This window comes from Berghia stephanieae, chromosome 13 (genome assembly GCF_034508935.2).
Source record: "Berghia stephanieae isolate SIO BIC M18660-M18661 chromosome 13, UCSD_Bste_1.3, whole genome shotgun sequence".
Classification (NCBI taxonomy): Eukaryota; Metazoa; Mollusca; class Gastropoda; order Nudibranchia; family Aeolidiidae; genus Berghia; species Berghia stephanieae.
In genome coordinates this window covers 34,649,902-34,677,401 of record NC_088372.1, presented here as the reverse complement: position 1 = coordinate 34,677,401, position 27,500 = coordinate 34,649,902, and the positions used below count along the sequence as shown (strand labels likewise).

At 36.7% G+C, this 27,500-nt stretch overlaps 1 protein-coding gene across 2 annotated transcripts in view; it reads right to left on the bottom strand.

Annotated features, from left to right (window-relative positions):
- LOC144958556 (uncharacterized) overlaps positions 1–27,500 on the bottom strand; it is a 71,627-nt gene that overhangs the window by 18,968 nt on the left and 25,159 nt on the right. The window contains exon 1 of one of the 2 annotated variants that reach the window (XM_078890617.1): positions 4,439–4,720. The exons of the other annotated variant lie outside the window; for it this stretch is intronic. The gene's annotated coding sequence lies outside the window, so the exon portion shown is untranslated. Of the gene's footprint in view, positions 1–4,438; positions 4,721–27,500 lie in introns of those variants that run through there. 2 annotated transcript variants of the gene reach the window in all.

The window sequence follows — 27,500 nt, the reverse complement described above, 5'->3', positions numbered from 1 at the left end:
AGAAGAAGAAGAAGAAGAAGAAGAAGAAAGAAGAAGAAAGAAGAAGAAGAAGAAGAAAGAAGAAGAAGAAGAAGAAGAAGAAGAAGAAGAAGAAGAAGAAGAAGAAGAAGAAGAAGAAGAAGAATCCAAATGATGTTAATGATTACAAAAGACCATTCAGAAACGTTCACCATCAAGAGATCAATACAACCTTCAGCAGCGATGATATTTCAATTAATTATAACTCTTTAACTCTATAACCAGAAAGGGGGGGGGGGGGGGGGGGGGGGGGGGGGGGGGGGGGGGGGGGGGGGCGAAAACTCAGTTGGTAGAGAACCCGCTTAACAAGCAAAGGGACCGAGATCGATTCCGGGTGCAGTCGAGATATTTTCTGAATCCCCTGTCCACCCAGCAGTGATTAGGTAGCTGGGTCTGATAGATCGGGGGGGGGGGGGGGGGAGACTACCTTGCTAGCGTCCTATCCAAAGGGTAGCAAGAAATTGCTATCTGCAGAAACCGGGATAAATCCGGCTCCGTGGGGCAATGACTCTGAAGGACTACAATAATCGGAGACTGAAATACAGAGACATGACATTTTTCTAGAGTGGCAGACGGGCGGGGTGCATCTCTATAAACCTTGAAGTTTACGCGTACAATGAATTGAAGGGACGACGGTGACGTCACTCAGCTCTTTGTTATTATTTTTAGACAGCCTGTTAGTGATTAATTCTTACTAAATTATTCCAATCAGACTATAAATGTTAAAAAGTACATGCCGTTTTTGTGTGTCCGTACCATATATCCGGCTGGCGGAGGTTGTGAGTATTTAACTAAACGCATAGCATCAATTAACTTAAATTTGGCACAGGTTTTCTCAGCTTCTACTTCTAACTTCAGTTGGACGATCACGTGTTTATATATTATCGGTAAATAAAAAACTATGAACTTTGAAGATTTCACCCAACCACCAATCGTTAGAATGACGTTAACGTCAATAGGGCCTTTGTTTTTGATTTTTGCCATCCGCGTTTATGAGTAATTCTCACTCAACTGCATTAACCTGACTATCAATGATCATGGTTACACATAGTTTTCTGTGTTGTTGGTCCGTTATACTTCCGGATGGCAATGTTGTGAACTCCTAAGCCAAGCGTATACTATCTATACTCAGAGGTCATGTTTACCGACTTGACATTGCACACTCATGTTTACCGACTTGAAATTGCACACTCATGGGGATCTTGAGTTTCTTGTCTCGAGATAATGATTCGTTTGCTTATTTGTTTTGAAGGGTATTACGGTGCTTGCAACACATTTAGGTCATATCAGCGCCAGTAAAAAGGATGAAAATTGGATTGTAAAAAACATTCCAGCTTGATGTACAATTAAAAGGATTTGAGGAAAAAGTTAGACAAAGGAGAATCGGTTCAAATAGGGAACAGATTCAGATGTAGATTCCAAGAGAATACTATCAGTGTACTTAGTTTGAGATCACCTAAATGTTTCACCCAGACACAGGTCAAGATCTGACAAAGAGGAATACACTCAAATATTTACAAATCATATGTTAACCCCCCCCCCCCCCCCCCCCCCCCCCCCCCCCCAAAAAAAAAAAACAAAAAAAACAACAGTACACAACAGAGAGATGATTTACAAGGAAAAAAATATCATCTCCCAAAACTATAACTATACATTCAACTGTTTCCCTCCCAGCCAAGGACTCCGGCCAGGGTCAGGACAAAACTTAGTAATCATGCAGTATCGGGTATAACTATGACTATGGTACACTACAACGTGCACTTATTTACAGGTCTGATAACCCAAATGATTATCGGCTCATTGCTGTAATAGAAATACTCTCAAACCACCGGAAAACAAACTCCATTACAACACTGTTAAAACAAGTCCATAATTTAAGCAGTCAACTGCCCTACTCTGGAAACACTCGAATTTAAAATTTTGGCCAAAAAACTCGTCCTTCAAAATATCGATCGAATTAAAATGACCATCATCTTGGAAAAATAAATGTTAAAAAATCTCTACAACCTGGGACTTTAGGGAAGACTTCAGTGTAAATGTTGCTGCTCGAAGCTCGAAGAAATGAATAATAACGTGAAGTTGAATGTAAGCTTCAATTTAATTACAAAAAGATCAAATGAACGTTTCGGGTTTCCCCTTTATCAACAAAACAGGATGATTGAAACACCACAGATGAATGAGGATTGAGAGGTTTTTGTTGTTTTTTTGGCCAAGATGAGAATCGTCGAGGTCCTATCCATCCCGGCCAAATACCGTTTTAAGGGGATGTGCCACATTATATTATTATCACATCATATGAACACAAAACTCGCTTTTAAAACTAACACACTACGTACAACAAAAGCATTACTAGTACGACTTTACCTCAATAATAACAGCAGCTACTGAAGTGAATCTGAGCAGCAGGCGTGTCAAAAAAAAAAAAGAAAAAAAAAAAGAAGATATAACGTATGTCTGTAGGACTCAGTATTGTTCGTTACAACAACACACTTCAAATGGTTCTTAAAATACTATTGAATTTCATTATTAGTGTATTATTAACGGCGCTTGCAACACATGTAGGTCATATCAGCGCCAGTCAAAAGGATGAAAATTGGATAGTAAAAAAACCATTCTATCTAGATGTCCAATTAAAAGGACTTGAGGAAAAAGTCAGACAAAGGAGGATTGGGTCATCGATCGATTGAAATGACCCTCCTCTTGGAAATAATAAAAAACAACCTTTTAAACCTGGGACTTTAAGGAAGACTTCACGCGAGGGTTGAGTTTTTTTATTGTTTTTTTTTTTTTTTTTTTTTTTTGGCCAAGATGAGGATCATCATTGATCGATATTTGAGAGAACGATTTTCTGGTCATTAAAATATAAAAATAGAAAATACGTGTCTTTCCAGAGTCTTTTGTAATATCGCCCAACAGGCGTCATGTCTCGGTCTGCATGTTACGTGTTGCTGTTGGTCAGGGGGCCTTTGTAAAACGCTTTGAGCACGATTAGTGGATATTGCTCTATATAAAAGCTCGATTAAAAAAATAAAATACTTTTTTAAAATGTTATTCTGTCGGGAGTGAGAGATGAGTAGTGGACATGGAATGTTTGGCTAAGGATATGAAACGTGGGGATAATTTATCTCGAAAGTAGTCGCCGTCTTTCCGAGTCGTGATCGAGGCTCATGGAGTCGGAGTTTATCATTCCAGTTTCTATTTCTATAGATAGTATGTGCTTGGCTAAAAAGCTCACAACATTGCCATCCGGAAGTATAACGGATCAACACACAAAACTGTGTGTATCCATGAACGTTTATAGCAGGTTAATACAGTTCAGTAAACGTTCATGGATACACACAGTTTTGTGTGTTGGTACGTTATACTTCCGGGTGGCAATGTTATGAGCTTCTTTGCCAAGCGCATACTATCTATAGCGGTGAAACACGGACGATAGCAATGGGAGCGATCTATAGATAGTATGCAGATGACGTCATTCAGGCCTTTGTTATTGTTTTTGCCATCCGCGTTTGTGAGTTGTTCTCACTAAACTGTATTAACCAGACTATAAAAGTTCATGGTTACACAGAGTTTGTGTGTTGGTCCGTTATACTTCCGGATGGCAATGTTGTGAACACCTTGGCCAAGCGCATTCTATCTATATTCATGTTTTCGTCCAACCTAGTCATTAATCACATTATTTTTTGCTGTACAACGATTGGACATTTCTCAATAAATGTAAACAAGCTGCTTTGTTTATGAAAGTTGTAAACATACTCATGTGTCATGATGAGTAAAATGACCAATTGTGGTGCTGGATATTTCTCAAATTGTGAACACTTTTCACTATGTGGGTCATTTTGAACACACTTTGCAATGTGACCAATGACCTCGAGCGCATGGAAAGTTAATATAGATCGCTCCCATTACTTTGCTTGTTATCCTTTGGATCGGAGGCTAGTCTATCGCAAAGTAGAGGAGATAAGGATTATTTCATAAATTGAAACCAACTCAAAGATTATAACAATATGTGACCGCTCTCCTCCCAACGGTATTATGTCGAGATGATTAAAATGGCGACAATTGAATTTACAGCCAGTAAATATCAGACTTGTGTTGAGTTTGTTATGCTTTATAGATGCGAATAAATACCATATTTTAGTGTGATAAACAGTATTCAAGTTTTTGACCAGTTTAAGGTTAATTCGACTTTTTAGCATCTGGTTCACCACGACGTAATACCGTTTTGTGAAGATGGGTCACATATTTCTTATCCTTTTAACTTTCAACTGACTCGTAGAGTATCCACCCCGGCATAATACCGTTTTAAGGCGATATGTCACATTATATTATCACATCACATGGACATATTATATGAACATATGAACACAAAACTCACTTTTAAAACTAACACACAACAAAGCTACTAGTACGACTTTACCTCAATAATAACAGCAGCTAGTGAAGTAAACTGAGCAGCAGGCGTGTCAAAAAAAAAGAAGATATAACGTATGTCTGTAGGACTCCGATCCGTATTGTTCGTTACAACAACACACTTCAACAGATGGTTCTTAAAATACTATTGAATATTATTCTTCTTCTTATTATTATGTATTCGTCCGATGTTTGAAATTCAGTTACTCTGCTTTGTAAATAAACGCTTTAGATTCAATGATAATAAAATTCACAACGTCCAACTCGATACGCGTCCCCGACGATGAATAATAATCGCCCGACCGAGTGAAAGCGAGCGACTACCACTACCAGACATCGTCTGCTCATGTTGCGACTACTCGTTCGCTCGTCAGGATTGCCAAATTAATTTGGAAAAAAAAGAAAAAAAAAATGCAAGTTAGTAATAATATGTTCTATAAAACCAAAAGCTAGAGGTGCCGAAATGAGCCAATAGGTTAGATTGAAAAATAAGGTGAGAAAATGTGACATATATAAAGTAACAAAAAAAAAAACAAAAACAAAAAACAAACAAACAAACAAACAAAAAAAATCCCGAAAAAAACCTCCAACAAAATAATACGTTCTGTAAAAGTGACAAATGATTGTGTGATAATTTAGTAAAATACCCATAAGTCTAACCCGCCCAATCAATCGTATCGAGGCACAAAAACTGTGTGTGGACTTGTTATCCTTTGTAATTGTAGTATGTATGCTACACCAATTTAGTGGGGGCGGTCTACAAACCAGTAATAAAGAGCCGAGTGAAGTAATATCTATTCATTCTATAAACGTTTTTATTTTATTTTTTATTTTATTATTATCATCATTATTATTATTATTATTATTATTATTATTATTATTATTATTATTATTATTATTATTATTATTATTATTATTATTATTATTATTATTATTATTATCATTATTATTATTATTATTATTATTATTATTATTATTATTATTATTTTATTATTTTCTCCAGATGACTGCGATATTACTGGTGTGCATCTGTGTGAGTGTGAGTGTGTCTATGTCAATATTGTATTCTTATAAATGTGTAACCAAATGACAAATTGCCACTTTTTTTAAGACAATAAAAATTTATTATTGTTTGTTTTTTTTCCCCTCGCCCCAATATCTCGATCAAAAGTCGTTTCGCGAAGATGAACAATCCATGTCATCTATGCAGATTGACGTTAAAAATGATTCCATCTTGGGCAATCAGTGTTAGTCTGATTAGAAAATTAGAAGAAACTTTCATAAAATGTCAAGAAATTACCAAAATACCACACATTATTTACCAAGCTAAGAGGCTTTTCTTTTTCCTTCTTTCTTTCTTTTTTTCTTTTTTTTGTTTGTTTTGTTTTGTTTGTTGTGATTTCAAATACGTCGGCATAAAAAACGCCAAGTTGGCATCCCTGTCCTGGTTAGCTACGTGTTTGATTCAAGTGTGTATTGTATAATATACTAAATCCAATGGGAACGTGAGAAGTGGAAGATATTAAAATTGGTGTGAGTAAAAAAAAACCACATACACACACACGCAAACACACACATACACACACTAGAGAGAGAGAGAGAGAGAGAGAGAGAGAGAGAGAGAGAGAGAGAGAGAGAGAGAGAGAGAGAGAGAGAGAGAGAGAGAGAGAGAGACTTCCAAACCTTTTTGTTATTTCAGGCTAATTCTATCATCCCCTTGACTCAAATTAATATGAAGAAAATCTGCTAGGTCGTAATATTCTATTGTTTTCGAAGTTTGATTATCATTTCGAGTATAATTTATTTATTCTACACAATTCTAGCATATCCACAATAAAAATTGATGACGTAATTTTAAATCTCTCTCTTGATACTATCAAGTAATGTTAACCTTTCTAAATTCTCATCACTTCTTTTTTTTAAATAGTTCCAGGTTTGAGAGTTTTTGTCAAGATGGGTGTCATTTAAACCGATCGATATTTGAAGGACGAGTTTTTTGGACAAATTTTAAAATATGTTTTTTTTTCCCAGAGTACAGTAGATTTGGGGGTTAGAAGACACAGTACTAAGTGAGCTCTCTGCCCACCGAGGGAGGTCAAAACACCCCGCCCAGAGCTCGGATAGTCTTCTTTTCTTTCCCTTAAAAAAAAAAAAAAATATATTTAACAGCGCATGCGTATTGGACTTTCCAATTACAACAGACAGCTCCCAGCGATTTCTAGCGTTTTCCATTATCTATCGTTCTTCTAATCTCGACGGCCAAATCTTATCAACTCGACCATCATCTCATTGTTTTCCCCCACCCCACCCTCTGCCATTTTAGCTACCACAGCCCCCCCCCCCCCCCCAACAAATTAAAAAAAAAGGAAAAGGAAAAGAAGCACATGTCATGAAGGCTCGTAAAGACCACTATTTTTATGTTTCATATAATAATATATTCACCATCCTTCAAATATAGACAGCCAAGCCTTAATTACTCTGTCACCTCATCCCCCCCTCCCCCCCCCCCCCCCACACACACACACAATGAAACGCGCAATACAACTGTATTCCAAACGAGTTTTCTGGCAAAATTATTAAAATGTACGAGCTTTTTCTTTAAGAAATTAAGGAGCAGGCACTTGTGTGAGATAAAGAACTGAGCATGTGTGTATGAACGGTGGTAGACAAAGCACAAACAAAAATACAAGAAAAAAAAACCCATCCCAAGAAAATCAGTCGACCTCGACTGGGAATCGAACCTCAGACCTTCTGATTACCGGGTCAAACGTACTACCATTACACCACAGAGGCTCCCGATAGTTGGGACAATTTTTAATACCTTTATATTCGTCAGAAGGGTAGGTACGCGATTTACGCTGTGAAGTCACGCTTGCATCAAACAACACGAGAGGACGAGGAAGAAGACATTGGAATTGCTCCATTAAAAAAAAAAATTAAAAATTAAAAATTAAGGAGCAGGCACCGGTGTAAGATAAAGAGCTGAATAAGCGTGTAAAGGTGCCAGACAAAGCAAGAAAGAAAAATACAATCATACAAAAAAAAAAAAAATCAAAAAAATCCGTCGACTTCGAGGTGCTTTGTCTGGCACCTTTCATACACACTTATTGTTCAGTGCTTTTTCTTTACTACGACAGAATACGTGTTGTGAGAACTAAGCGTATGTCTTATCTACACGGTCGTCTTTACCCTTTCTTTCAAGCTAACGTGTTGTGTTTATGGAACGACCTAATTGTTGGTAGCTTATAGTTATATTATAGTTGTCAACGGCCATGATAAGAACGCATTTTTAAAAAATGGTCAGAATTAAAAAAAAAAATATTGAAAAAAATCCCTTTAGAGTCTATTCGTCCCCAATGTGTAAATTTGACTTTAGGGTCTAGACCAAGGAAGGACTGGAATAACTCACAGCGTCAGCCGCAGTACACAGCGCCGCAAAGCTGGTTAAGTGACTTGCTCAAGGCCACAAAGAGCGAGAGGGAGCCGAACTCCGAACTCCGCACACCGGGTACGTATGAAGAACCACAACCGCTGAACCGTGCTGGCCCATGACACTGAATTGACAAATGCTGTTATGTGTTTGTCTTACTACATAAACCAAATTTCTAATTTATATTGATGAATTAAGATTTGACTATTAGGGCTAATCTAAATAACTCTTAGGGATAACCCGCACCGGAGACTGACTCCATCCGACGACCCGGCACTGCCGTCTTCTGCCGTCTTCCGGATAAAGACGTCGGGCATGGACAAAATAGTAAGACCAAAAGAGAAGAGTCGCAAGACCTACCTACCCATACCAAGCACCCGACGTCCTCTGCCGTTTTTTTCTTCACTGTTCTCATAAGTAAAATCAGAACCTGGTCGTTAACAGCGTTGTCGAAAAAAAAATAATTGTAACATCACCCGTCATCATGTCTCGTTATACATATTAACTATTGCTGTTGGTCAGGGACCCTTTGTTAAGAGCATTAAGCTTGTTTAATGGAAATTGCGCGATACGAAAGCTCAAGTTTATGCTATAGATAGTATGCGCTTGGCTAAGAAGCTTATAACATTGCCATCCAGAAGTATAACGGACCAACACAGAAAACTATGTGTAACCTTTAACGCTTATAGTCAGGTTAATACAGTTTAGTGAGAATAACTCATAAACGCGGATGGCAAACCCCCCCCCCCCAAAAAAAAAAAAAAAAAAAAAAAAAAAAAACAATAACAAAGGCCCGAGTGACGTCATTTTCATTCTATCTATATATATAGTTTTTGAGTCACTTTTCTGTGATATTTTTATCGTCATCGATCAGAATTGACACAGTGGACACGTGACATGTTTGTGTCAAATCTTGGGTCACAAGCTTCACACGGCATCTGTCAGTCATAGAAATACCAAAATGTAAGGTTCCAACTATAACATATTACACTGTAATGGCCCTTTAGGAACAACATTAGAAACTTCAAAATAAGCACTTGGCAAATGGTACCTTTTGACCTTGGCTCATATATGTATATTTATGAGTGTTGGTGGGTACTCGTAGGTACGAAAGTGCTCGATAATGATGGCTAGAGCTTATATAAAATATAAATTGTCACTCACATTATATGGCCAAGACGTTCGTTTCTGTGGCTTTCGTCCACGTCCTCAGTTGGCATAATTTCCGAAGAAAAAAACGAAAAAAAAACCGGAATATATTTTTTTCTTCGGACATTATGCCAACTGAGGACGTGGACGAAAGCCACAGAAACGAACGTCTTGGCCATATAATGTGAGTGACAATTTATATTATATATACATACATATATATATATATATATATATATATATATATATATATATATATATATATATATACACACATACATACATACATACATACATACATACATACATACATACATACATACATACATAAATACATATTTATATGGCTAGCACTATTCAGTATCTGATACTGAATAGTGGTTTTGCACTATTCAGTATCTGATACTGAATAGTGGTTTTGCACTATTCAGTATCTGATACTGAATAGTGGTTTTGTACTATTCAGTATCTGATACTGAATAGTGGTTTTGCACTATTCAGTATCTGACACTGAATAGTGGTTTTGCACTATAATACGGTGTTTTTTTTCCGAAACCCGACGAAGTTATGGGAAGAGGGCAGCTGTGGGAGTGAATCTCGGACTCAGAGAAGTGTACAACAGTGGGGAGTGAACCTGGGACTGGGTTTCAGCGGGTTTCGTAATAAAAAGCCGGACGACACCTGGCAATATCCGACAAAGTTCTGGGACGTAGGCAGCAGCGTGTGTGTGTGTGTGTGTAGAGGCTGAGGGGGGGGGGGGGGAGGAGGGGGTGAACCTGAGATTCAGGGAAGTGTACACCAGTGGGGAGTGAACCTGGGACTCTGGGGTTTATAAAAAAGCAATAACAATGGGGGGGGGGGATTACTTTTGTACGAAACCCGACAATATGCGGCAAAGAAGTGGAAAGTAGGCAACGCGTGGGGAGTGAACCTGGGACTCAGTGAAGTGTACACCAGTGGGGAGTGAACCTGAGACTATGGTTTTCGGCGAGCTTCAGCTAGTTTCATATAAAATCAATTACTTTTTTACAAAACCCGACGAAACCTTGCAATATCCAAGAAAGTTATGGGTAGTAGGCAACAGTGGGGAGTGAACCTGAGATTCGGGGAAGTGTACACCAGTGGGGAGTGAACCTGGGACTGGGTTTCGGCGGATTTTGTTATTTTAAAAAAGCAATTACTTTTTGTTTACGAAATGCGCCAAATGCCAACAAATTGAGGCAAAGTTATGGAAAGTAAGCAAATAATGGGGACTGAACCTGAGACACAGGGAAGTGTACACTAGTAGGGAGTGAACCTGAGACTCTGGGTTTAGGCGAATTTCAGCGAGTTTCATATATAAGCAATTACTTTTTTCTGAAACCCGACGAAACCTGGCAATATCCGACAAAGTTAATGAAGTAGGCAATAGTGGGGGGTGAACCTGAGATTCATGGAAGTATACACATGTGGGGAGTGAACCTGAGACTCTGGTTTTCGGCGGGTTTCAGCGAGTTTCATATAAATGCAATTACTTTTATACGAAACCCGGCAATATCCGACAAAGTTATGGAAGATTCAGGGAAGTGTACGCCAGTGGGGAGTGAACCTGAGACTCTGGTTTTCAGCGTGCTTCAGCGAGTTTCATATAAAAGCAATTACTTTTTTACGAAACCCGACGAAACCTGGCAATATCCGACAAAGTTATTGAAGTAGGCAACAGTGGGGGGTGAACCTGAGATTCAGGGAAGTGTACACTTGTGGGGAGTGAACCTAGGACTCTGGATATTGTAAAAAGACAATACCAAGGAGGAGGGGGAATTACTGTTTTACGAAACCCGCCAAAACCCGACAACGTTATGGGAAGCAGGCAGCAGTGGGGAGTGAATCTGGGATTTGGACACAGAGAGGATTGAACCTGGGACTGCGAGAGGCTGATACCAGTGGACAGTGAGCTCAGAATGTACTTTTATTTCGAAACCTACCGAAATTATCAAAAGTTATGGGAAGTGGGCACCATTGGGCAATGAACCGGGACTTAGGGAAGTGCACACTGGTTGAGAGTGAACCTGGGACTGTGAGAAGAGGATATCAGTGGAAATGAACCTGGGACTATGGGAGTTGGGTACCAGACGAGAATGAAGCAATTACTTTTTTACGAAACCCGCCAAAACCCACCGAAAAACCTTAGACTTAGGTTTATTCCCCAATAGTGTACACTTCCCTGAGTCTCAGGTTCACTCCCCACTGTTGCCTACTTTCTTTCCATAACTTTGTTGGATATTGTTGGGTTTCGTAAAAAAGTAATTGCTTTTTTGTTACGAAACTCAGTCCCAGGTTCACTCCCCAATGGTGTACACTTCCCTGAGTCCCAGGTTCACTCCCCACTGCTGCCTGCTTCCCTAACTTTGTCAGGTTTCGGCGTGTTTCGGCAGGTTTCAGGTTTCGTAAAAAAAAGAAACACCCCTAAAAATACCACGTGTATTCAGTAAATAGATGTCAATTGTAGTCTAATATTCAGTATCTGTTTAAATTATTATTATTATTATTATTATTATTATATTATTATTATTATTATTATTATTATTATTATTATTATTATTATTATTATTATTATTATTATTATTATTATTATTATTATTATTATTATTATTAGACGTCTATTATTATTATTATTAGGAGCCTTATTATTATTATTATTATTATTATTATTATTATTATTATTATTATTATTATTATTATTATTATTATTATTATTACTATTATTATTATCATTATTATTATTATTATTATTATTATTATTATTATTATTATTATTATTATTATTATTATTATTATTATTATTATTATTATTATTATTTATCATTATTATTATTATCACGTAAATTGTCTTAGATGACAAAACAAACAAACAAAAACAACAACAAGAACAACAACAACAACAAATGTGACAAACAGAAAAAAGCAAGATTTTAAAAAGTAATGAACAATAGAAGAGCTCATCAATGAAAAACAACAACGAGATTATAACACATAAAAGATATTCGTAATAAATCGATAACTGATTAAATAACTCCTACTACTTGATTTAAAAATCATAATCATAATAATGATGATGATGACGATTACAACAACAATAATAATAATAGTAAGTAGAAATAATAATAATAATAATAATAATAATAATAATAATAATAATAATAATAATAATAATAATAATAATAATAATAATAATAATAATAATAATAATAATAATAATAATAATAGTATAATATAAACATTAAAATATATTACAAGCAAATAAAATGATTAAAACAAAAATAAAAGTTAACCCGGCCGGGATTTGAACTCTCGAACCTTAAGTTCAGAGTCAAACAGCTTATCCACCAAGCCATGGTGTTACTGAACTTTTAGTGACATTTAATCATGTCTATTTAGACATTAAAAAATGTATTTGAATGCCGCTCTTCTTTTGATATTTTGAACTATGTTAATTGCACAATAGCAGAAATTTAAAAATAACGATTAAAATATTTCTACAACTTTGAATCGGGCTGTCAGTAACTGCACGAGTTCAATCTGGTAGTAGGTCAGCAGTTTATTTACATTCAACTGAGATTGTCGCACTTTTCACTCTCTCTATAATAAAAGAGTTCCTTATGGATACTGAATAGTGGCAAAGCACTATTCAGTATCTGATACTGAATAACCACTTCCTATATTTAAAGATCGTCTCCATGATTTACACCATGCTTAACGCGCTTCGCATTGCTCCATTTTCCCCCAGTACGTTCCTTCTTGCCGGCTATCCAATTCTTTGCTAAAAACCCCTACCTCTAACTGTTATTGACTTATTACTTAACCCCACGTCAAACAGCACTAAGTAATATATATATATATATATATATATATATATATATATATATATATATATATATATATATATATATATATATATATATTATTATATATATATATATATATATATATATATATATATATATATATATATTAGAATGGACGGCATACAGGCTGCGGGCCATAAGAAAAGGAATAATCAACCATTATATACAAATCCGCGCTCTGCCTTAAGCCATTCACATCTGCATTGATTGGACAATGTGTATAAAAGGCGATGTAGTAACTAACCATGCTCAATATCACTTGACTTCGCTGCAAATTAAGAAAAGACAAAACACCGACTAAGGAAACGAAGCCATACCATTTTGTTCATTTCAAGCTCAAACCCTTCAACCAATTGGTAGATATTTATGTTTTAGGTACAGATCTCTCAAAGATCCTAGCCAAGTCATTTGGCCGCCGGTAATACAATTTAATAATAAATCAACAAATACCATCATTTCATTAGAGTAGAGCAAGATGTTGGTAAATGAGATGAGCCGTAATTCAATTATATATTATTACTTTTTCTCCTGTCTACATTTTTCAATCATTATTTTGGGTGCCGATAATTCAGTTGGTAGAGCACTCCCTTCACAATCAAAGTGACCGAGATCGATCCAGGGTGTAGTCGAGGTATTCGAGATTTTTTTCTCACCCTCCTGTCACCCAGCAGTGATTGGGTGGTTGGGTCTTTTAGATCTGGCGGAAAGTACTTTGTGATAGACTAGCTTCCTATCCAAAGGGTAGCAAGCAATTACTATTGTCCTTTTCACGCTATAAAAACCGGTATAGACTCCAGCTCCATTGGCCTAATGACTCTGAAGGGCTTCTATTTTAAGATACAGCATAATACATCATGGCCAATGTGTACTTATTGTAATAATTTGTGGGCGTGAACTATTGCACACAAAAAAACGCACCCTGTAAAAATGCTGCAACACTATCAATTTAAAAGAGCAATCCGTCAAATTGAAACAACTTCAAAATCAACTATGGCCAAAGATTGATGCCAAATTTCAAAAGCCTAAGTGGTTGTAAAACAGAATGGTGGAAAAACTACGACAGCTGCACATTTCACAAAAATCCCGAAATATTGTGGGTATATACACAAATTTCCTGCAAAATCAAAAAGGTAGAGTAGGAATTTGTTATTGCGCGTCACGTCGTTTGAAATAGGGAAACGCAATTCAAACTTGCAGTGCACCTTTTGAAATAGAATGAGATTTTGTACTCTGAAATTTTAATTCTAGACGTCTATTCCTAAAATTGAGTTATTGCAAATTTTTCCCATTGGCCTTTTTTTTGGTATGATCATGGTTCCCAATGTTTTCTTATTCCTGAAGTTTTTCGTTTATTACCCATTGCCCCCCCCCCCCCCCTCTACCTCCCTTTTCTCTTCATTATTGTATCATAGTTCTGTGATTGCCGCATTCCTTTATATCTCCCTTTTTTCAGTTGCTTCCAATTACTGAGCCATGGTCCTATATTCCATATGTAACCCCCCAACCCAAAGCGGAACTATGTCGGGTTTATGAAAATGATAAAAATTGATTTTTTAAGTTCAAAAAAAAATTAAAAAAAGAAAAAAAAAAAAAGGAAAGGAATGAGTGTTGGGTAAATTTGTGTTTTATTAAAGACAATACACATAGTTTCTTTAAAAAGTCAAAATCTAACATTTCTGGTCACTTTAGCGTTAAAATCACTTTTTTAAAATTCCTATTCATTCCGAAATAAAACAGTCACATATGGGTCATGTAATATGGCCTTACACGCATGATGATATATTTTCAACAGCTTCTTCTCCACTAGCTTGTTATAGTTCTATTGTGACGGCGTAGCACGCCAGAATGACTCTCACGCCAAAAAGACTCTAGAGTTAGATTGAAGGCCGCCAGAAACACTTTAGAGTTTACCTGGCGTGAGCCCCGCCCACGCCAATTCTACTTTCCTCACGCCAAAAGCACTCTACTTAGGGAAATAACTCGCACTGGAAAAATATAGTAACTGAGAGTAATCCCCCTTACCATCAACATCTCAAGCAGAGGGGAGGGGGGAGGGGAGTCGGAGCATCGCCATCAATGATGCTTCGCCATTTGACTCTTCCTTGGGCTGTCCTCTCCACGTGTTTCCATGTGTGTCCACCCCTTAGCCCCAGTCGGAGCATCGGCCATCAATCTTTCCATTTCGCTATAATAATTTAATACGTCACATCCGGTTGTTATGGCTGTATCGTCGGCATACTTGAAAAGACTCACATCCATGGACAGATGTTTGTGAGGCTGGATGGTGTTGAATGCAGTCGAAAAATCTACGAATAGGGTTCTGACATACCCCTTTGGAGTGTCTACGTGTTTGTAAGTGTTATGAGTAAACACTAATAATATCGCGTCGTCCATCCCACGCCCTGATTTGTAAGCAATAAATTGGTTTTGTCTAGATGGTGTTGTGTACTTTGTTGTAGAAATATTTGCTGAATAATCCTTTCTAGACATTTCATCGGGGTGGATGTCAGTGCCACAGCACGAAAAACCATTCATTTCTTTGGCTTTTTGATGTTTTGGGACGGGAATTATTATTTAAGCTTTCCATATTCTTGGAATTATGCCTGTTTCTTAGGGGCTGCTTTAAAATGTGTGTAAAATATAGAAGAGTTCATTGCACACGATCATCATCATCATCATCATCATCATCATCATCATCATCATCATCATCATCATCATCATCATCAGATTTTTTTTTCTGTAAGCAGTTATCCGCCCTTGGGCTAGAGTCATTTTCGCGTGGATAGAGTCGATCTGGCGGCCGCGAGACTAACTCTACAGTGTGCCTCGCGTACGCCAATTTAACTCTTTTTTTGGTAGAGTCATTCTCGCGTGGTACAACTGTGTGTAACCTGGACATTTCCCTTCTTTATCCCGTGGCATTCATAATTCCCATATTGAGAGAGACCTAAAACCAGGCTTCAGATGAATAATAAGTACATGCATATCCAAATACCACCATGGCAGCATGTTGTTGTCGGTGATATCAATTACACAATATTAAAAGGTTCATAACGATTTAACGTCAAGACGAGAATGGTAATTCCCATCTGTCTACGCTGTAAATACAATAATTTGCATTGTAAAAAAGATGATTTAGATTAAATGGTTGTATAACCTCACTAAAAAGATCGACGTCTATCCGGTAATCACTCCTTAATTGATTTGAGTTAAAAGAGATGATCCATTAACACACTAATAGTCTCAGACATTTAATACCCCTGACTTTTTTAATCAGATGACATGCACGATAGCATGTTATGCCAAGTATATCATATCGTAATCATTAAGGGCTACATAGGTCAAAAGACCTAGAAAGAACCTGTTGTTTTTGCACACAAACACACGCGCGCGCGCACCCACACACACACATTTATATATATATATATATATATATATATATATATATATATATATAGCTATTGCAGTGATTTCAAAATCATAACTTCATCACAGCATCACCTACATAATTTTATCATCCTGCCTAAATTACAAGCAAGCCGACTTTATGCTAACGCTGAATTAATTACAGACAAGCCGAGACACGGTAGATATTGTCTTCGTAATTTATTGCCCCGCCATTGACGTTACCGAGATCAAAGGCCATGCCGCGCCTAACACTGCCCACACTCTTAACTACGTTTAATTATACCAATAGAAGTATCCAATTCTACCAAAGATTACCCCATAATACCGAAAAAAACCCACTTATCTTATAATGTGCCACATCCACCACCACTACTATTTAATTTATTTCTTTAAACTTAAAACTTTATTACTATCTGTTGAGTTGGCCAGGAACTTAACCCATCTATAACAGGATGGAAGAGGCACCAGGCGACTTCTGTATCTAAGGAAAACTACTTTACTTCAATTTGTTTTTACCTGCTCGCCACTTCTCCTACACAAACGCGACAGCTAAAATCAAACAAAAGAAAATATCAAATTGATGCATGGACATTGCAAATACACAAAATCGTATATATACAAACGAAAGGTCATATTTGTGCATTACAAACATTTATTTACCCCAGACCTGTTGATCATAAGCATATTTATGAAAAACATATCATTCATCGTATTCAAGACACAAAGTTCTCTATCAACTGAATTTTTGAAAACATTTATAGCTTCAGCATTTTTGTATTTAAATCAAGTGCAGTCCATGTCCTGACAATACGTTGGATAAATGAGTTCTGTCGAAAATTCGTATAACATCTTAGACATTTCCTCGTGTGAATGTGACCAAAGAAGAATTCAAAAAATGGCCATAATCAATGTTATGCAGACCATAGACAATTTTATATAAGTGTATAAGTATAAGATCGCCTTTTTTTTTCTTCTTCTGTACTTTTAAGTGATGGTAGTTTTATTTTTTCAATCTATCTTCATACGACATAACATATCGTTCAATATTTAGCTTTCCAAAACTATTGATTGTCGTTTGAAAACAGGACACCACATACAAATGTCATATTCCAAAGTTGGTCTTTTTTCTGATTTATATAGTGCTAGAAAAAATTCATTATCCATATATTCGAAACTTCTAAATATAATGCCGTATTAATAAAGCTATCAAAATTAAGAGTACGGAAAAAGAGCACTCCTACATTTTTTTTCTGTTTCTATATATATATTTAAAAAAAGTTTACGTTTTATACACATCAGTATAATAAATGTGTAAGGGATGTATTTTACTAGAACTTTACATTTTGATTTGTTAAATTGTAATACCATTTCTCAGACCAATGCATGAGTGAATAAATATCATTTTGTAAAACGTTATAATTCAAAGACGATGAGTAAATATTAGTGTCATCAGCGTATATTTTACACGTTGAGTTTACCCATAGAATAACTAAAAATTAATTAAAAATTTACTATTATACCTTTGTTAATTGGCTAGCACTATTCAGTATCTGATACTGAATAGTGGTTTTGCACTATTCAGTATCTGATACTGAATAGTGGTTTTGCACTATTCAGTATCTGATACTGAATAGTGGTTTTGTACTATTCAGTATCTGATACTGAATAGTGGTTTTGCACTATTCAGTATCTGACACTGAATAGTGGTTTTGCACTATAATACGGTGTTTTTTTTCCGAAACCCGACGAAGTTATGGGAAGAGGGCAGCTGTGGGAGTGAATCTCGGACTCAGAGAAGTGTACAACAGTGGGGAGTGAACCTGGGACTGGGTTTCAGCGGGTTTCGTAATAAAAAGCCGGACGACACCTGGCAATATCCGACAAAGTTCTGGGACGTAGGCAGCAGCGTGTGTGTGTGTGTGTGTAGAGGCTGGGGGGGGGGGGGGGGGGGAGGAGGGGGTGAACCTGAGATTCAGGGAAGTGTACACCAGTGGGGAGTGAACCTGGGACTCTGGGGTTTATAAAAAAGCAATAACAATGGGGGGGGGGGGGGATTACTTTTGTACGAAACCCGACAATATGCGGCAAAGAAGTGGAAAGTAGGCAACGCGTGGGGAGTGAACCTGGGACTCAGTGAAGTGTACACCAGTGGGGAGTGAACCTGAGACTATGGTTTTCGGCGAGCTTCAGCTAGTTTCATATAAAATCAATTACTTTTTTACAAAACCCGACGAAACCTTGCAATATCCAAGAAAGTTATGGGTAGTAGGCAACAGTGGGGAGTGAACCTGAGATTCGGGGAAGTGTACACCAGTGGGGAGTGAACCTGGGACTGGGTTTCGGCGGATTTTGTTATTTTAAAAAAGCAATTACTTTTTGTTTACGAAATGCGCCAAATGCCAACAAATTGAGGCAAAGTTATGGAAAGTAAGCAAATAATGGGGACTGAACCTGAGACACAGGGAAGTGTACACTAGTAGGGAGTGAACCTGAGACTCTGGGTTTAGGCGAATTTCAGCGAGTTTCATATATAAGCAATTACTTTTTTCTGAAACCCGACGAAACCTGGCAATATCCGACAAAGTTAATGAAGTAGGCAATAGTGGGGGGTGAACCTGAGATTCATGGAAGTATACACATGTGGGGAGTGAACCTGAGACTCTGGTTTTCGGCGGGTTTCAGCGAGTTTCATATAAATGCAATTACTTTTATACGAAACCCGGCAATATCCGACAAAGTTATGGAAGATTCAGGGAAGTGTACGCCAGTGGGGAGTGAACCTGAGACTCTGGTTTTCAGCGTGCTTCAGCGAGTTTCATATAAAAGCAATTACTTTTTTACGAAACCCGACGAAACCTGGCAATATCCGACAAAGTTATTGAAGTAGGCAACAGTGGGGGGTGAACCTGAGATTCAGGGAAGTGTACACTTGTGGGGAGTGAACCTAGGACTCTGGATATTGTAAAAAGACAATACCAAGGGGGAGGGGGAATTACTGTTTTACGAAACCCGCCAAAACCCGACAACGTTATGGGAAGCAGGCAGCAGTGGGGAGTGAATCTGGGATTTGGACACAGAGAGGATTGAACCTGGGACTGCGAGAGGCTGATACCAGTGGACAGTGAGCTCAGAATGTACTTTTATTTCGAAACCTACCGAAATTATCAAAAGTTATGGGAAGTGGGCACCATTGGGCAATGAACCGGGACTTAGGGAAGTGCACACTGGTTGAGAGTGAACCTGGGACTGTGAGAAGAGGATATCAGTGGAAATGAACCTGGGACTATGGGAGTTGGGTACCAGACGAGAATGAAGCAATTACTTTTTTACGAAACCCGCCAAAACCCACCGAAAAACCTTAGACTTAGGTTTATTCCCCAATAGTGTACACTTCCCTGAGTCTCAGGTTCACTCCCCCACTGTTGCCTACTTTCTTTCCATAACTTTGTTGGATATTGTTGGGTTTCGTAAAAAAGTAATTGCTTTTTTGTTACGAAACTCAGTCCCAGGTTCACTCCCCAATGGTGTACACTTCCCTGAGTCCAGGTTCACTCCCCACTGCTGCCTGCTTCCCCTAACTTTGTCAGGTTTCGGCGTGTTTCGGCAGGTTTCAGGTTTCGTAAAAAAAAGAAACACCCCTAAAAATACCACGTGTATTCAGTAAATAGATGTCAATTGTAGTCTAATATTCAGTATCTGTTTAAATTATTATTATTATTATTATTATTATTATTATTATTATTATTATTATTATTATTATTTATTATTATTATTATTATTATTATTATTATTATTATTAGACGTCTATTATTATTATTATTAGGAGCCTTATTATTATTATTATTATTATTATTATTATTATTATTATTATTATTATTATTATTATTATTATTATTATTATTACTATTATTATTATCATTATTATTATTATTATTATTATTATTATTATTATTATTATTATTATTATTATTATTATTATTATTATTATTATTATTATTATTATTATCATTATTATTATTATCACGTAAATTGTCTTAGATGACAAAACAAACAAACAAAAACAACAACAAGAACAACAACAACAACAAATGTGACAAACAGAAAAAAGCAAGATTTTAAAAAGTAATGAACAATAGAAGAGCTCATCAATGAAAAACAACAACGAGATTATAACACATAAAAGATATTCGTAATAAATCGATAACTGATTAAATAACTCCTACTACTTGATTTAAAAATCATAATCATAATAATGATGATGATGACGATTACAACAACAATAATAATAATAGTAAGTAGAAATAATAATAATAATAATAATAATAATAATAATAATAATAATAATAATAATAATAATAATAATAATAATAATAATAAAAATAATAATAATAATAGTATAATATAAACATTAAAATATATTACAAGCAAATAAAATGATTAAAACAAAATAAAAGTTAACCCGGCCGGGATTTGAACTCTCGAACCTTAAGTTCAGAGTCAAACAGCTTATCCACCAAGCCATGGTGTTACTGAACTTTTAGTGACATTTAATCATGTCTATTTAGACATTAAAAAATGTATTTGAATGCCGCTCTTCTTTTGATATTTTGAACTATGTTAATTGCACAATAGCAGAAATTTAAAAATAACGATTAAAATATTTCTACAACTTTGAATCGGGCTGTCAGTAACTGCACGAGTTCAATCTGGTAGTAGGTCAGCAGTTTATTTACATTCAACTGAGATTGTCGCACTTTTCACTCTCTCTATAATAAAAGAGTTCCTTATGGATACTGAATAGTGGCAAAGCACTATTCAGTATCTGATACTGAATAACCACTTCCTATTTATATACTTATATATATATGTATGTAAGTATATAAGTATGTATGTATGTCTGTATGTATGTATGTATGAATGTATGTATGTATGTATATATATATATATATGTAAGTGTGTGTGTGTATGTGTATATGTATGTATACATACATATATATATATATAATATATATATATATATATATATATATATTATATATATATATATATAATTATATATATATATATATATTAATCTTTATACATATATATATATTATATATATATATATATATATATATATATATATATATTATAATATATTTCATATACACACATACATGCACTCACACACAACACCCCCCCCCCCCCACACACACACAAAAGCCTTACAATACAACCTCCCTACTACTACGTGTTCATATTATATGTAATTTGGATTGAAGGATATGGACGATATATTATAAGAAGCAATAACAATCAGTTGTAGAAGGGCAGAGCCCTAATTAACCATCAACTAATTGGTCGGTGCGGTCTTAATGCCGTACTCTGGAAAATTCCATATTTAAAAATTTGGCCAGAAAACTCGTCCTTCAAATATCGATCGATTTAAATGACACTCATCTTGACAAAAAAAACCTCTCAAACCTGAGACTTCGTGAAGTCCCAGGTTTGAGAGTTTATTGCCAAGATGAGTGTCATTTAAATCAATCGATATTTGAAGGAAGAGTTTTCTGGCCAAATTTTTAAATATGTTTTCTTTTTCCAAATTTCGGCAGTATAAGCCTTCAGTCATTGCCCATTATTGCGTTGTACGAGTTCCCAGTCTGTTCCCATGGGATATTCCATCTCGTTACAGCAACGGGTAGGATTAAGGGGACTTAATGAAGACATTGCACTTAAAAATGAGCTTTTATATAGCGTAATATCCACCAAACGTGCTCATAGCGCTTTACAAGGGGTCCCTGGCCAACAGCAACATTTAACATGTAGGACGGGGCATGAGGCCTGTTAGGCGATAGTACAATTTCTTTTTCGGACAGAGACAACGCTGCTTACGGCCAGGTATTCATTTTACACCTGAGTACGGTGAGAGAATGTGAGGAAAGAGCATTTTCCAAGGACTCAACTATGCGCCGAGCAAGGCTCGAACCCAGGACCTTCCGGTCCTAAAGCGAGCGCCATACCACAAGACCAAATAGCCGCACTTAAACCCGGAGCACCAAAGTTCGGATAGCTGTAGTGTCCTTTTTTTATTTTAAAAAAAAAAAAGTATTGACTATTAATTTTTTTTTTTTTGGGGGGGGGGGGGGGGGGGGCAGCCCGCTGACGACCTTGAGGAGGAGAGAGAGAGAAACGAAAGCTATCGGATAGTCTTGGGACAGACGACAAAAAATGTGACCCTTCGCCTCGAAACGGTATTAAGTCGTTTTTTTCAATTTTGGGTTTTTGGTACCCAATCATAGCTCATTTTATGCTTTAAAATTTGATACCAAATTTATACAATTCTGATTATTCATTGCCGAGATATGACCGTTTGAAGTAGGGAGAGTGTAAAAACCAAGTTTTGAGAAAATCGACTTTGAAGTGAGGCTTCGTTTTCACGCACAGTCAAATCAATGGGCAAAGATAACTCCTTAGATACGGGCATCGAAAATTTGATGAGAAGAGTAAAATTTGGCATGAGCTTAGATTTTACATCTAATAATGTACATACAAATTTTTGAAACAATCCAATTATTACTTTTGTAATTATCTATTACTATGTAAGATGTCCTTAAAATAAATAACACATCCAAAAAGAAAATATGCGACAATTTTATGACATTGCTCACTTTTTGAAGAATTTTTGATATTTAAATAAAAAATCAATGAGATGAGAATTCTTAATGTGGCATTTTGTCTTATATAATAGAAGAAATACGATTTCAAAATGTCAAAAGTTAAATAAGGGTTTATAATTTCAAAGTACAGTTTGAAACTACGTGAAGCCGGGTGGGCAGGGAAAGATATATATCACGAAATAGGATGAGAGAGGAAGAGAAAGAATGATAGAGTAACACACACACAAACACACACACACACATGTGTGTGTGTGTGTGTGTGTGTGAGAGAGAGAGAGAGAGAGAGAGAGAAGCGAGAAGGGGAGGGGAGAGAGACTGCTTGTGCATTAAGAGAGCGGGAGGGAAATATAGTAAAGATTGAAGCCTGTATAAGTGTGTGTGTGTGTTATATATATATATATATATATATATATATATATATATATATATATATATATATATATATATATATCGAGGGGTGCCTGCGCAAAGGCCGTAACGTCGAAAATTTCAAATTTTCGTTTTTTACATAAATCAGCTTGGTTTGGAGTAAGGTTTATTTCTACAAAAAAATATATGCAAAAATATTAATTAATTAATTTTTATTAATTAAAACCCGAACACCGTAACGTTTTTAGACCGATAATGTGACTGCCCAAAAGCCGTAGCGTGTAATACAGACTTAAGACGCTCTAAACAGTGCCTATCAGTCACTGCCCAAAAGCCTTAACAGTAAATACTATTTTACCGCCTGACGAAAAGGTGGAAATGCGGAGGTAAATTTGACTGCCCAAAAAACCGTATCTAGCAATAAGGCGTTTGGGCAGGCATAGAATTATGCCACCGTGGTTACAATGGCGAGCGCAATGGCCTTGACTGACTTTACGGTCTTAGAGCAGTGAAAAATATGGGGGTGGAAATGAGAATTATAAGCACCGAAAGACCGTAATGTGGCCTTGTGTGGGATTCTACAAGGACTTTGATGCAATACTGTGTGTGTTACAATCTACACATTTCGACCTTAATGTTCAAGATTGATGGGAATGACAATTGGGTAACACTTATTCCAAGTCTCGAAATTCCCTTCCTGCCAGTATCAATTACAGAATACGACATCACAACTTAATGGATGGGTCAAGCTCTAGATTATGAGACGTTTTTTTCTTTGGCCACCAATGAAACTTGACAAGTGTAACCATCTTTTATCTTAGCAGGGATTTGTCCTTGCATATTTGAAGGTGGGTGATCCTATGGAATTGAATGTTTATTAATGAGAATGCACTTCCGGTGACATCTTACCAGAATGCTGCACCCTCATCAATTTACTCCAGTGTGACTGCACACCTACACAATAATTTCTTATTTTCCCGCGTTTTCACGTGACAAATGTGTATAAGTATGAGCGCTTGATCTTGTCACAGCATCTTTGTTCCATACAAGCAGGATTTTCAAGAGTTTGCAACACGTTTTGTTAACCAAAGAAATTGTTTTATTCTCTCAAAGGTAAGTTTTTCGTATTTATTGTTTCATTATGCTGTTATTTTATATCTATCATCTTGTCATATTTTGATCCTAGAAAAACTGTAAACGCGTTACTTCAGCATTCATTGCTTGTGCGACTTTGTGATGTAGGAGTTCAAGTTTTGCCTTATGATCCGAGGTCGAGGAACAATTCCCGCTTGAAGCCGTGCAAAATTGAACCCTTGGAAAAGGCTCTTTCTCAGACCCTCTCTCTCTCTCTCTCTCTCTCTCTCTCTCTCTCTCTCTCTCTCTCTCTCCCTCTCTCTGATCGTACTTAGGTGAAAAATGAGTCTCTCTGTCCAAAGAAAACTGTAACAGCGTATCACAGGCTTGATGTCTTTTCTAACATGTTCATTGTTGCTGCTTGTGAAACACTTCGATCACATTTATAGGAGATTGTACTATATAACAGTTCCATTACTTTGACAAAGCATCATTTTTTCAGGCAATACCATAGAGTAATATTGTAAGGCAACGACTTTGTCATATTTGATTCAATTTGAACTATTTGTATCATTAACAATATTTTTAATTTTTCAAAAATCTAGTTAATCACATGTCAACAACTGTTCATGATAATATTATTGGCTATTTTGTATATTGTTCCACTTTTATAAGCAATTTTTACTTTTGTCTGTGCGCCAAATTGTTATAAACCAGTACTGCCGACACCTTGTTAAGCTGAAAACTATGTAATGGAAATTTTATATTTTGTAGCAAAGTATTTATGCACTTCAGATAGCAAAGTATTTATACGCATTGGTAATAAAAGTGTCTTACTTTATTTTCAGACAACAATGGAAGACGGCAGTATGTACCTAAAGATGGCAGAATCTTTCACCAATGACAATGAATACAACTCTTCAGATGAAGAGCCTTTGAGCAGGAAGCGACAAGCTCACTTTTATGACTCTGATGACGAGCCCTTAAGCAAACTATGTCAAAAACGTAGCAAGGAGACATGCAATACAATCGGCAAAATGCAACCTCCGCCAGAAGCGTCAAATGCCACTGAAATGGCCAGTCAATACATCGAAGGAGAACGACTGATTCATCAACACCGACTTGATAATCTGTTATCAGCCAATGGTCTCACACGAAGATCAATACAAAAAGATGGAAATTGTTTTTTTACAGCAGCTGCTACATTTTTGGATATCAGTGCATCTGAGCTAAGGCAGTTGTTGTGTGATTTTCTTGACAAGAATAGCACATTTTATTTACCTTACATCTCTGCGGAAGATGGACAAGATGAGAGTGACAGATTCCTATGTTTCTTCCTCATGGTCCATGAGCTTCGAGGGACAGGAGTGTGGTGTAATGATATTGGTGATTTAAGGCCTCGGTTCTTGCAGACTGGTCGAGGAGGGAAGTCAGGATTTATTCCAGCAATCCTCTTAAATCATTCATTAACATCCTACCAAGCATGGACAACATTCTGCCTAGCCAGAAAAACAACGATGCTATACTTCTGGCATACTTTGACAACCATCCGCAGCACTATGATGTGTGTATGACATTGTCAGTTCAAACGCATGACCTCCATTTCGGGCAAAACAAAAGGCAAGAACATGATCACGGAAATCCGACTTCGAGTGAACATTTCTCACAAGAGGATAATATTGATAATAATTCTAATCAAACGACAGAGGTTGAACATGTATTGTCTATTTCACCCAGGAGACAGGGTTCATTTAACTCACCACCCAAACAAAATGATGCTCGAAAAAGACTAGCAAAACCTTCGTCATGGAAAAAGAATGTTAGGAAACAACTACATCTACAAGGCAAGGAATATACCAGTCGAAGTGGAAAAGTTGTGTCCGCAAAACAAATGTCGAATGTAGACTGTTCAAAGTGCAAATTCGGATGTAACAGGATAGTGGAAGAGCAAAGGAGGAACGTGTTTCAAACCTTTTACTCCTTAACCACATTCTGAGCGTCAGAAAGATTTTGTGTGCTCTAATGTGAGAGAAAAGGACACCAATCAATGCCAAAGTTGTGACAATACCTTAAAATCAAAAGTCCGAGGCAAGTCTCGGGCATTTTATCTTACAGTTAACGGATGTCAAGAGCGAGTATGCAAAAGGTTCTTTCTGGCTACTCTTGCTGTGGGGGAAAGTTATGTCGATCATGCCCTCAAAAACTGCTCAAATGGCACATATAGTGGCAACAAAAGAAATGGCAAAGTTCCCCACAACAAAACATCTGAAAAAGACTTAAATGCTGTGAGAGAGCATATAAAATCATTTCCTTCAGTTGAGTCACATTACACTAGAAAGGACACAAGGAGGTTATATCTTGATGCTAATCTAAGTATCAGCAAGATGTATGATCTGTTCAAGGATAAGCGTAACAGTGTGGAGGAAACTGCTGTTTCAAAAAAGACGTACAGCGCAGTGTTTGACACCGAATTCAACCTGTCCTTCCATACCCCCAAAAAAGATCAGTGTCCTAATTGTGTAGGTTACACAATGAAAGTCAAGTCTGGCTTGGAGACCGAAAAAGACAAACAAGAGCACACCCAGCATCAACAAAGAAAAGAGGCAGCTCGGAGGGAGAAAGAAAAGGACAAACAAGAAGCAAAGACAGATTCTTCAAAATTTGTATGCACAATGGATCTCCAAGCTGTTTTGCAAGCTCCTTGTGGCCTTGTTGGCCCTCTTTACTATAAGAGAAAGCTGTGTGTGTACAATTTTACAATATATGACCTCGCATCTGGCAGAGGCACTTGCTACACATGGGATGAAACGGAAGGCAAACGAGGATCTTGTGAAATAGCAACGTGTATCTATCATCATCTTTCATCCCTCCCGAACACAGTCAATAGTGTTATTCTTTATTCCGATTGTTGCAGCGGTCAAAACAGGAACCAATACCTCACCACGGCCTTAATTCATGCAGTTAACCACATATACAACATCCAAAATATAACACATAAATATTTAGAAACTGGAGACACACAAATGGAATGTGATTCCATGCATGCCGCCATTACATTCGCAAAAAAAGCACACCAATTTTCACACCGACTGG